Source organism: Nyctereutes procyonoides, unplaced genomic scaffold, assembly GCF_905146905.1.
Source record: "Nyctereutes procyonoides isolate TBG_1078 unplaced genomic scaffold, NYPRO_anot_genome, whole genome shotgun sequence".
Classification (NCBI taxonomy): Eukaryota; Metazoa; Chordata; class Mammalia; order Carnivora; family Canidae; genus Nyctereutes; species Nyctereutes procyonoides.
In genome coordinates, this window is record NW_026575145.1 from 23163337 (window position 1) to 23173816 (window position 10480).

Consider the following 10480-nt stretch of genomic DNA (forward strand, 5'->3'; position numbering starts at 1 on the left):
GACTCCACTTAGAGGGGCAGCCCGGGTGGCTCAGCGGTTTAGCGCCCCCTTCAGTAGGGGGAGTGATCCTGGAGACCCAGGATGGAGTCCCACGTAGGGCTCCCTGCATGGAGCCTGCTCCTCCCTCTGCCTGTGTCTCTGCCTCTCTCTCTCTCTCTTTCTCTCTCTCTCTTTCTCTCTCGTGAATAAAATAAAATCTTATTCATGAGAGACACACAGAGAGGCAGAGGCAGAGGGGAGAAGCAGGCTCCATGCAGTAAGCCTGATGTGGGACTTGATCCCGGGTCTCCAGGATCATGCCCTGGTCTGAAGGCGCTTAACTGCTGAGCCACCCAGGTGTCCCTAAATAAAATCTAAAAAAAAAAAAAAAAAAAAAGTTAAAAAGAAAAGATTCCACTTGAACTTCATGGACTTCATGGAACTTACTACTTCAGAAGAGAGGTGAGATATACAAAGAAAGAATCCAGATAGCCATGAGGAGTACCCATGGGAGTGAGTGGGCATGTGGGGGAGTGAGGAGTTCAGATAGGAAGCAGAAAAGGTGGTAGTGAAGTGGGAAAAGTTGTGGGAGGCAGGGAAAGGAGGAAGGGAGAAGGAGGAGGGGAGCCCATGGTCTGGGACACCCAGTAAATGAAAATTTGCCAAAAAATAAAGTCAAGATCTAGGCTGTGGGAGCAATCATTATCATTAGGAAGAAATGGCACCAGGGTAGAATGAACTTTTTTTTTTTTTAGAACGAACTTTCATTCTCAAAGTATTTAGAGTGCCTTCCAAGTGCAAGGCACTAAACTAGACAGTGGGGTTTCATTTTTTTTTTTAAGATTTTACTTATTTATTCATGAGAGACACAGAGAGAGAGGGGGCAGAAACACAGGCAGAGGGAGAAGCAGGCTCCATGCAGGGAGCCTGATGCGGGACTGATCCCAGGACTCCAGGATCACACCCTGGGCCAAAGGCAGGCGCTAAACCACTGAGCCACCCAGGGATCCCCCTGGGGTTTCATATTTAAGAGTGAATCCAAGGGTCACCTGGGTAGCTCAGTGGTTGAGCATCTGCCTTTGGCCCAGGGCGTGATCCCGGAGTCCCAGGATCAATTCCTGCATCGGGCTCCCTGCATGGAGCCTGCTTCTCCCTCTGCCTATGTCTCTGCCTCTTTCTTTCTGTGTGTGTCTCTCATAAATAAATAAATAAAATCTTTTAAAAAATAAAAAAGAGTGAATTCAAGCCCCAAGACAATAGGAAGAAATTAGAGGACCTAGGTGCTTTAAAATGAGTTTAAATTTTAATTAGTCTAGTGAGTTTAAGTGTCTAGGCCCATGTAAATCACATCCTGGAACATCAAGTACATTTAGGAGTGGGCCTGTGGAGATGTTCTTGGAAAATCTTGAGGAATTATGAAAAATAGTGGAAGTAGTGGAAAATGGGCAGATATTTGGTTTTCAAAATGATAATACCTAACTTTGGTAGACTACCTGCCTATGGCAGCGCTTCTGGTGTATTATCTCATTTAATCCTCACCACACCTCTAGGAAGTAGGTGTATTTTTGCCCTCCTTTTATAATTGAGGAAACTGAGTCATAGGTAGGTGAGATAAGTTGCTCAAGATGAAACTACTAGTACGTGCAGGAGCGAGGTGCTATTGTCTGAATGTGTTCCCCCAACCCCCAAATTCGAAAGTTGATTTCCTAACCTCCAAAGATGATACTATTAGAAGGTAGGCCTTTGGGAGATGTTAAGTCCATGAGATGGAGCCCTCAATGGGACTAGTGCCTTTTATAAAAGAGACCCTAGAGAGGTCCCTCCCTAACCACTATGAGTGGGAGCAGTGAGAAGGTTTGGCAGTGAACCAGGAAGAGGGCCCTCACCTTTAGGTGACCACTGGTGCCTTGATCTTGGGCTTCTCCGTCTCTAGAACTGTGAGCAATAAATCTACCCAGTTGGTGGAATTTTTGCTCTACAGCCCAAATGGAGTAAGACAGAGACTTGCTACTGAGAAGTTGGAGTGCTGTAATAACAAATGCCTAAGAATGTGGAAGTGGCTTTAGAACTGGGAAATGGGCAGAGGCCAGAGGGGCATGCTAGAGGAAGCCAACATTGCCCTGAACAGACTATTAAGGGTGCTTCTTGGGGCTGCTCAGAAGGAGAGAGCTGTATAGACCTCAGTCTCTTTGGATGACCTAAGTGGTAGTGCACAGAATGTGGATAGAAATATAGATGGTGAAAGTCACTCTGATTGGGTCCCAGATGGAGAGGAGGGACAAAAAAAAATTGGAAATTTTTTTAAAAAGATTTATTTATTTACTGATGAGAGACAGAGAGAGAGAGAGAGAGAGAGAGAGAGAGAGAGGAGCAGAGGCACAGGCAGAGGGAGAAGCAGGCTCCATGCAGGAAGCCTGACATGGGACTCGACCCGGGGTTGCCAGGACCACACCCTGGGCTGCAGGCGGCGCTAAACCCCTGCGCCACCGGGGCTGCCCTAATTGGAAATTTTTTAAGTAATCTCTGTACACATTGTGGGGCGACCCAAGATCAAGAGCCACATGCTGTTACCTACTGAGCCAGCCAGGCGCCCCAATTGGTTGAAGAAATTTCTAAGCAAAGTGTTGAGGAAGTAGCCTCGTTTCCCTTGAATACTTAAAGTAAAATGCTAGAAAAGAGAAACAATTTAGAGGTGGAATTGTGAATCAAAAAGGATACAGAACTAAATTGGAAAATTCTTATCACTGTCTAATATTCTCTATATATTTTACTCATTTATCATGTTTACATTGCCTGCTCCTCCTGCAAGAATGTAAGTTCCACCGGGCAGGGATCTGTTTGTTTACTAGTGTATCCCTAGTGCCAAAAACAGTGTCTGACACAAAGTAGGTACTCAGTAAATGTTTGCTGAATGAATGCCAGTCATAGGTATCATGTAGAATACATCTTTTAACTCACTCAACTACTCTTTCAATTGTTAGCCCCATTTTAAAGGTGAGGAAATGCAAGCCCAGGACAGTTACATGACCTGCTGGATTCAAACTTGGATTGCATAACTCCAGGGCCCTTGTTCCTTTTTTTTTTTTTTTTTAAGATTTTATTTATTTATTCCTGAGATACAGAGAGGCAGAGACATAGACAGAGGGATCATGCCCTGAGCCGAAGGCAGATGCTCAACCCTTGAAGCCCTTGTTCCTAACCATTATACCATACTGCCCCTCTCTCTGTGCTGGAAGCTATGCTTTATTAAATTGTATTTATTTATTCATGAGAGACACAGAGAGAATGAGAGAGAGGCAGAGACACAGGTGGAGGAAGAAGCAGGCTCCCTGCAGGGAGCCTGATGTAGGACTTGATCCCAGGACCCTGAGATCATCCCCTGAGCCAAAGGCAGATGCTCAACCACTGAGCCACCCAGGTGCCCCTGGAAGCTATGTTTTAAAAGATTGATACAATGGGGGTGCCTGGCTGGCTTAGTCGGTGGAGCACAAGACTCTTGATCTGTGGGTTGTGAGTTTTAGCCCCACATTGGGTGTAGAGATTACCTTAAAATAAAATCTTAAAAAAAAATTGATATAATGAATGCTGAGGAGTCTCTAAGCCATGTCATGTGATAAGCTGTTTATGGACGTAGAAAGGCTTTTCACCTAAAAAAAAGCTTACCTTGAGTGAGGGATTGAATGTATGAAAACTAGATCCAAATATTTGAAGAGCTATAGCATGAAAGAAGAATTTGTTCTGTACAGTCTGAAGGAAAGAATCTGGGGGCGCCTGGGTGGCTCAGCTGGTTGAGTGTCTGCCTTCAGCTTAGGTTATGATCCCAGGGACACAGGATGGAGCCTGGCCCCCTGTTGAGGCCCCATGTCTGGCTCACCACACAGTGCGAGTCTGCTTCTCCCTCTGCCCCTGCAGAGGTAAGGCTGATGCAGAGGGACAGATGTCCTGGATCTTCAGGGTTTGTTGGCAATTCTATGACTCCTGAACTTCATGATGGCATAATTTTCCAGAAAACAAGGGCAAAGAAGCTTCTAGAAGTGAGTTGTGTTTGATGCTAACATGAAGCCCAGATAATGAAAGCAGAGAAAAGCCCTGGGGTGGGAAGAAAGAGGTCATGAGGGCCATTTAAGGAGAAGTTTCAGTGCTCAATTTGGTAGCACATATACTAAAATTGGAACAATACAAGGAAGATTAGCAGGGCCCTGGGCAAAGATGACATGAATTAAAAAAAAAAAAAGATGACATGAATTCATGAAACATTCCATATTTTTATTGTACACTTAAAACTAATTAATACTTTGTTAAACTTTTTTTAAAATTTTATTTATTTATTCATGAGAGAGGCGGAGACACAGGCAGAGGGAGATGCAAGTTCCATACAGGGAGGGAATCTGATGTGGGATTCGACCTCAGGACTCCAGGATCACGCCCTGGGCCAAAGGCAGGTGCTAAACCGCTAAGCCACCCAGGGATCCTGTTCATTTTGTTTTTTTAAGGAAGTTTTGGTAATTGCTTGGGTTGCCTTCGCAGATGTGGAGGTTAGTTTAAAAAGAAATGACTAGTTGGGGCACCTGGCTAGCTACGTTGGAAGAGCACGCTACTCTTGATCTTGGGTTTGTGAGTTCGAACCCCATATTGGGTGTAGAGATTACTTAAATGAATAAATAACTTTTAAAAACTTTAAAAAAATGACTAGTGAAGGAACACAGACAGCTGTTGAAAAGCCTTGGCTTGGGATCCCTGGGTGGCCCAGCGGTTTGGCGCCTACCTTTGGCCCAGGGTGCGATCCTGGAGTCCGGGGTCCCACGTCAGGCTCCCGGGGCATGGAGCCTGCTTCTCTCTCTGCCTGTGTCTCTGCCTCTCTCTCTCTCTATGTCTATCATAAAAAAATAAATAAAATATTAAAAAAAAAAAGAAAAACCTTGGCTCGACAGAAAAGGGGGATATGAGGGAAATCATTCAAGGCTGCAGCAGTATCCAGGAAAGAGCTTTTCAAGATGTGGAAACTTCTGTGTTTGAAGGGAGTGGAAATTAAAGACCCTGCCATATGGTTACAGGAGCAAGTTTCCTTGTGCTTTGGAAAGAATGAGATGCTGGATTGGAGACACACCTCAGTGGTTTGGAGCAACCTCAATCATGGCCATTTTGGGGGTGTCTGGTGTATTGCAAAATTAAATACTAAGATAGATGGTTTGGAAAATATTTAGTATATTCTATTTATTTATTTACAAATATTTCATTTTTAAAGTAATCTCTACACCCAACATGGGGCCTAAACTCACAACCCTGAGATCAAGAGCCACCGACCAGGCACCCTAATACTTTGCCTATTTTATATGTTTCTATTTAACAGTTGAAAACTTGGGGCATCTGGGTGGTTCAGTGGTAGAGTCTGCCTTTGCCTCAGGTCATGATCCCCAGGTCCTGGGATGAGTCCCACAGCAGGCTCCCCAGAGGGAGCCTGCTTCTTCCTCTGCTTATATCTCTGCCTCTCTCTCTCTCTGTCTCCCATGAATAAATAAATAAAATCTTTAAAAAAAATCAAACGATGGGCAGCCCGGGTGGCTCAGCAGTTTAAGCACTGCCTTCCGTCCAGGGCGTGAGTGATCCTGGAGACCCCGGATTGAGTCCCACGTCAGGCTCCCTGCAAGGAGCCTGCTTCTCCCTCTGCCTGTGTCTCTGCCTCTCTCTCTCTCTCCTCTCTGTGTATTCTCGTGAATAAATAAATAAAAATCTTTAAAAAAAAATAAAAAAATAAATCAAACGAAAACTCTTTGCATAAACAAAGCAATAATATAGTGATAGTCACAAAATACCTACAGGCATTTTTTTTTTTTTTTTAAGTACAAGAGCCCTATAAATGTGAGACAGACTATAGGATCCTCCTGGGGTGAAGATGAGGTTAGGGTGGGGATGAGGTTAGGAGGTTGGGTGCAGGTTAGAGGCGCCCCAGTGAGGGGGTATGATCTCCGTAGGCCTCAGCGAAGTGACACAGGATTGCCCACTCTGGGACAAAGGAGGCCGTGGGCCCTGGCCAGAAGTTCTGTGAAAGCTCCGGGAGGTCTGAGCCCAGGGGAAGGGCATCTTGGAGCCATCAGTGTCCGAGGCGTTCACAGGGGGGCAGCCTGGTGACTCCGAGGAGCTCTGAGAGGGCACCAAGTGCCCCCTTCTTCCTCCAGCACCCCCTCAACTCACTCCCTCTTCCTTCCTGGAGTTTTTTGAGGGCTGCGCACCAACCCCCGCACAGCCACAGCCGAGGGAAACTCTTCTCTGCAGCTGGAAGACAGCTTTGTCATCCTGTTGCACCCAGAGTCCCACCCCTTTAAGTACAGGTGTCCTGGGTGGAAACATGGAAAGTGGGAAGGGGGGACTCCTGGGTGGCTCGGCGGTTGAGCATCTGCCTTCAGCTCAGGGTGTGATCCCGGAATCCCAGGATCCAGTCCCACATCGGGCTCCCCACAGGGAGCCTGCTTCTCCATCGCCTGTGTCTCTGCCTCTCTCTCTGTGTCTCTCATGAATAAATAAATAAAATCTTGAAAGAAAGAAAGAAAGAAAGAAAGAAAGAAAGAAAGAAAGAAAGAAAGAAAGAGAAAGAAAGAAAGAAAAAAAAAAAAAAGAAAAAGAAGAAAGGGGAAGGGACCCCTGGGTCGCTCAGGGGTTGAGTGTCTGCCTTTGGACCCTGGAGACCGAGAATCGAGAATCGAGTCCCACGTCGGGCTCCCTGCATGGAGGCTGCTTCTCCCTCTGCCTGTGTCTCTGCCTCTCTCTCTCTCTCTCTCTCTCTGTCTCTGTCTCTCAAGAATAAATAAATAAAATCTTAAAAAAAAAAAAAAGGAAAGGGGGAAGGAACAGGCTGGCGGTATCCCTGGCCCTTGTTGGGGGGCTGCCCTGGCCCTTGCCTCTCTCAGGCTTGGTTTGCAGTGCCAACACCGAGCACAAGGGGGCGCTATCGGCCCGTGAACCCTGCCCGGCTGGGCTCTGCAGCAGAGGGGGTGCGGCCAGCCGAGAGTGAGGTGGGTGTTCTTCTGGACCCCTTGTCCAGGTTCCGCCGCACAGAATTCATGTGCAGCTTTCTGCAGGCAAGGGGTGGGGGGCTCTGGAGCACAGGCCAGTAAAGCAGAGGAGAGACTGTGGGGACAACTGGGCGTGTTGCTTAGAGAGGTGTCTGGAGGTGAGAGCTTTGTGTGGGCCCTCCAGGTCAGGGTTCAGGGACAGGCTGGACTGAGGGTACAGTCTGCAGGATTGGTATTTCCAGAAGCACTGGATTAACACAACCTGATACCAATCACTCCCAGATCGAGGGCAGGCTGTGGGGGACACATGAGGGGGCCACAGGGACAAAGTAGTTGCTTAGGAGTGAGGAACTTGTTACCTTGATATATATTTTTTCTTTTTTTAGCTTTTTATTTTTAAAATTATTATTTTTAAAGATTTTAATTGTTCATTTAAGAGAGAGAAAGAGACGGCATGAGTGAGGGGAAGGGGCAGAGGGAGAGAGAGAAGCAGACTCCCCCTGAGTAGGGAGCCTGACCCCAAGACCCTGGGATCATGACCTGAGCCAAAGGCAGATGCTCAACCAACTGAGCCACCCAGGTGCCCTTTTATTTTTAAGATTTTATCTATTTATTCATGAGAGACACACAGGCAGAGACATAGATGGAGAAGCAGGCTCCCCACAGGGAGCCTGATGTGGGACTTGATCCCAGACTGCTGATCATGCCCTGAGGCGAAGACAGACGCTCAACTGCTGAGCCACCCAGGTGTCCCTTTAACTTTTTAAAGATTGAGGTGAGGGCAGCCCTGGGTGGCTCAGCTGTTTAGCGCCGCCTTCAACCCAGGGTGTGATCCTGGAGACCTGGGATCAAGTCCCACATCGGGCTCCCTGCATGGAGCCTGCTTCTCCCTCTGCCTGTGTCTCTGCCTCTCTCTGTCTGTCTCTCATGAATAAATAAACCAAAAAAATCTTTTAAAAAATAAAATAAAAATAAATAGGTAAATAAATAAAGATTGAGGTGAAAATACAGTAAAGTTCATAAAATGTACTAAAACCCACAGCTCGATGATTTTTTAATTTACATATACACAATACTTGTATACATATGTGTACAGTAATCACATATGCACGGCTACAGCCATTTACTTGTGTATCTCACAACTTTCACTGGCGATTGAAGTCAACAAACTTTTATTAAGGCGCTCCTGTGTGCCTGGCACCATCCTACTCCTTTGTAAGGAAACGAACGAGAACAGAACATGTTTGTCCCATGGCTGTGGTGGGGTCAGTGTTATTATGAATCATAGTCATTCCTTGACAGAACTATCCCATCAGTGCCACGGAGGGCAGAGGCAGGCAGTGTGATCTACTTGCAAGGGCCATATTTTTGGAATCTAGAATGGGATGAATTGTCTGCCAAATTGAAGAGGCTAACTAATGCACAGAACCTCAGGAAGATATTATTGGATCCAGGATATATGGTCAGGGCAGCCGTGCTCCTAGCACAGAGCCAGACACTGAGTGGCCAAGGAGAGCATTTTTGGGAATTGATTTTGCTCTCTGGCCTGGTGCTACATGTCTCTGGAAGCTGAGCAAAGGGTGACGTCTTTGACCACAGGCTGGATCAAAATGAGCTGGAGCTTGTCGCGTGTGTGTGAATCCGCTAGGCCTTCAGAGGCACCAGGCTTTTCCCCTCCCTTGTGGTCATCCTGGCCTTGCCCCACCCAGACCCCATCCTGCCCCAAATCAGGGAAGTGCCCCTATTGGGAAGTGAAGTGTGTGAGCAGGATGTGACCCATGGTGAGGCAGCTCCCAGACCTGACCTGGTCCCTGAGTCAATGAGCTACTTCAGGCGCTCAGAGGAAGTCCTTCCGCCAATTCACTCCAGTGTGGACACCTCTTCTGTGCCCTCTGCTGCCCCTCCCCACCCAGGTATGGGTCTTTGAGGGCAGGAAGCTCACCTCTCTCTCCTCTAAGCCACAAAGGGCCTATTGGAGAAATAAGGTACCCTGAGGGAGGGGGAGCACTGCCTCAGTATGGAGGCAGTAGAAGCTTCTCCCTTGGGGTGTGGTGACAGCCCTGCCCCAGGGTGCCCCGGGACTCCTGTTGTAAAGCCCAGAGTCCGGGACTGATGAGGGACAGAGGAGAACAGAGGGGGCTGGATCTGGCTGGGGAAGGCTGGCCTGGAAGGCACACAGCCTTCGGCCCTGGGCCAGGATGGAAAGTATGTGTGTGAGCTCATTTGGAAGGTGGCTTCTGGCCAGTCAGGACTGCCTCCTTTCCAGGCCCCAATCACTCAGCCCCCTTGAGGGCTGCCACTGGGTCTCCCCACTCTCCCAAGACTGTCTGAGGGAGGAAGGCCAAGACCCCAGTTTAGGTGGGCAGGCACTGGTCTAAAGGAAGTGAATTCAGATTTGGGGTAGGGGGGTAAGAAGGAGGTACAGGACTGCAGGACAATGGAGTAGCCTTGACTGGGGTTTCCTTGGGGCCTCGGGGAGTGGGAACTGTCCTCCTAGGCCCTTGCCACAGCCACTCACCACACCCATCCCTCCCATAGCTGCTGCTACTCAGGCCCTCTGGCTTCTGAGTCCTTCCTGTTTCATCCTTCCTGCCCAAAGAGTGCCTGTTCTTGTCCCCCAAAGGGGACATAACTGCAGGCAAAGTGGGTTCCTGAGGAAGAGCCCTTCTCTTGCTGCATTCCTACTCCCCATGCCAATGCTGCCACATGGAACAGTAGGCAAGCACACCTGTGCTGTCAGAACCTGTGAGAACATGCACTACCACACAGACACCCAGCCACATAGGGTCCACGCTGGAAGAGACACCCAGAGACATGGTCAGAATCTACCTACACAGAAAAACAAACAAACACAAAAAATCAGATAGACCTGGGTTTTAATTTTGGACGAAGTATGACCTTCAGGAAGTCTTATCTAGGCCTCCTTTTCCAATCCTGTAAAATGGGGGCAGTGGTAGTGCCTAGGTGTTGGGTGTTATGAGGACCTCAGCAAATGTTTTTTGTTTGTTTTGTTTTGTTTTGTTTTTACCACATTCTTTTAGCTGGAAAGGGAAGTAGGAGTACAAAGGGGAAGGAGGACTGGGAGGTTTCTCAGAGGGAGAAGGGGGCCCAGGGGAGGGACAGTAAAGGACCGCCAGAGCCCGCCAGGTAGTATGTGAGGGGTCACTCTGAATAGTCCTCTTTCCTCTAGAGGGCCCAGCCCCTCTGAGATCTTTCCTTCTTGTGTCACTGACCCAGCACCTGGCTGGCAGCCTTGGAGGTGTGGGACCTGCTGGGGGCAGGAGTGCTGAGGGAGTCTGTGGTTCCCCCCTCAAATGTGTGGGGTACACTAGTGGGCAGAGCATTGCCTTCCCTCAGCGCTTGCCCCTGCTCCAGTCTCCTTAGAGGCCGCTCTCCTGGGTTCTGCCCAAACCTCCTTGCAGATTCCCCTTGGCTCCCTCCTGGCTGCTCTAGCTCACATGTGCTGCTTTCGAATACAGGAACTTGGAACC

General features: G+C 48.1%; 1 protein-coding gene and 1 non-coding gene across 3 annotated transcripts in view; both read left to right on the top strand.

The window, feature by feature from the left end:
- Positions 1 to 10480, top strand: part of SLC7A7 (solute carrier family 7 member 7) — a 75322-nt gene that overhangs the window by 2506 nt on the left and 62336 nt on the right. The window lies entirely within an intron of this gene.
- Positions 4118 to 4223, top strand: LOC129499597 (U6 spliceosomal RNA). The gene has a single exon (XR_008662418.1). It is a non-coding gene; the product is annotated as a U6 spliceosomal RNA (small nuclear RNA).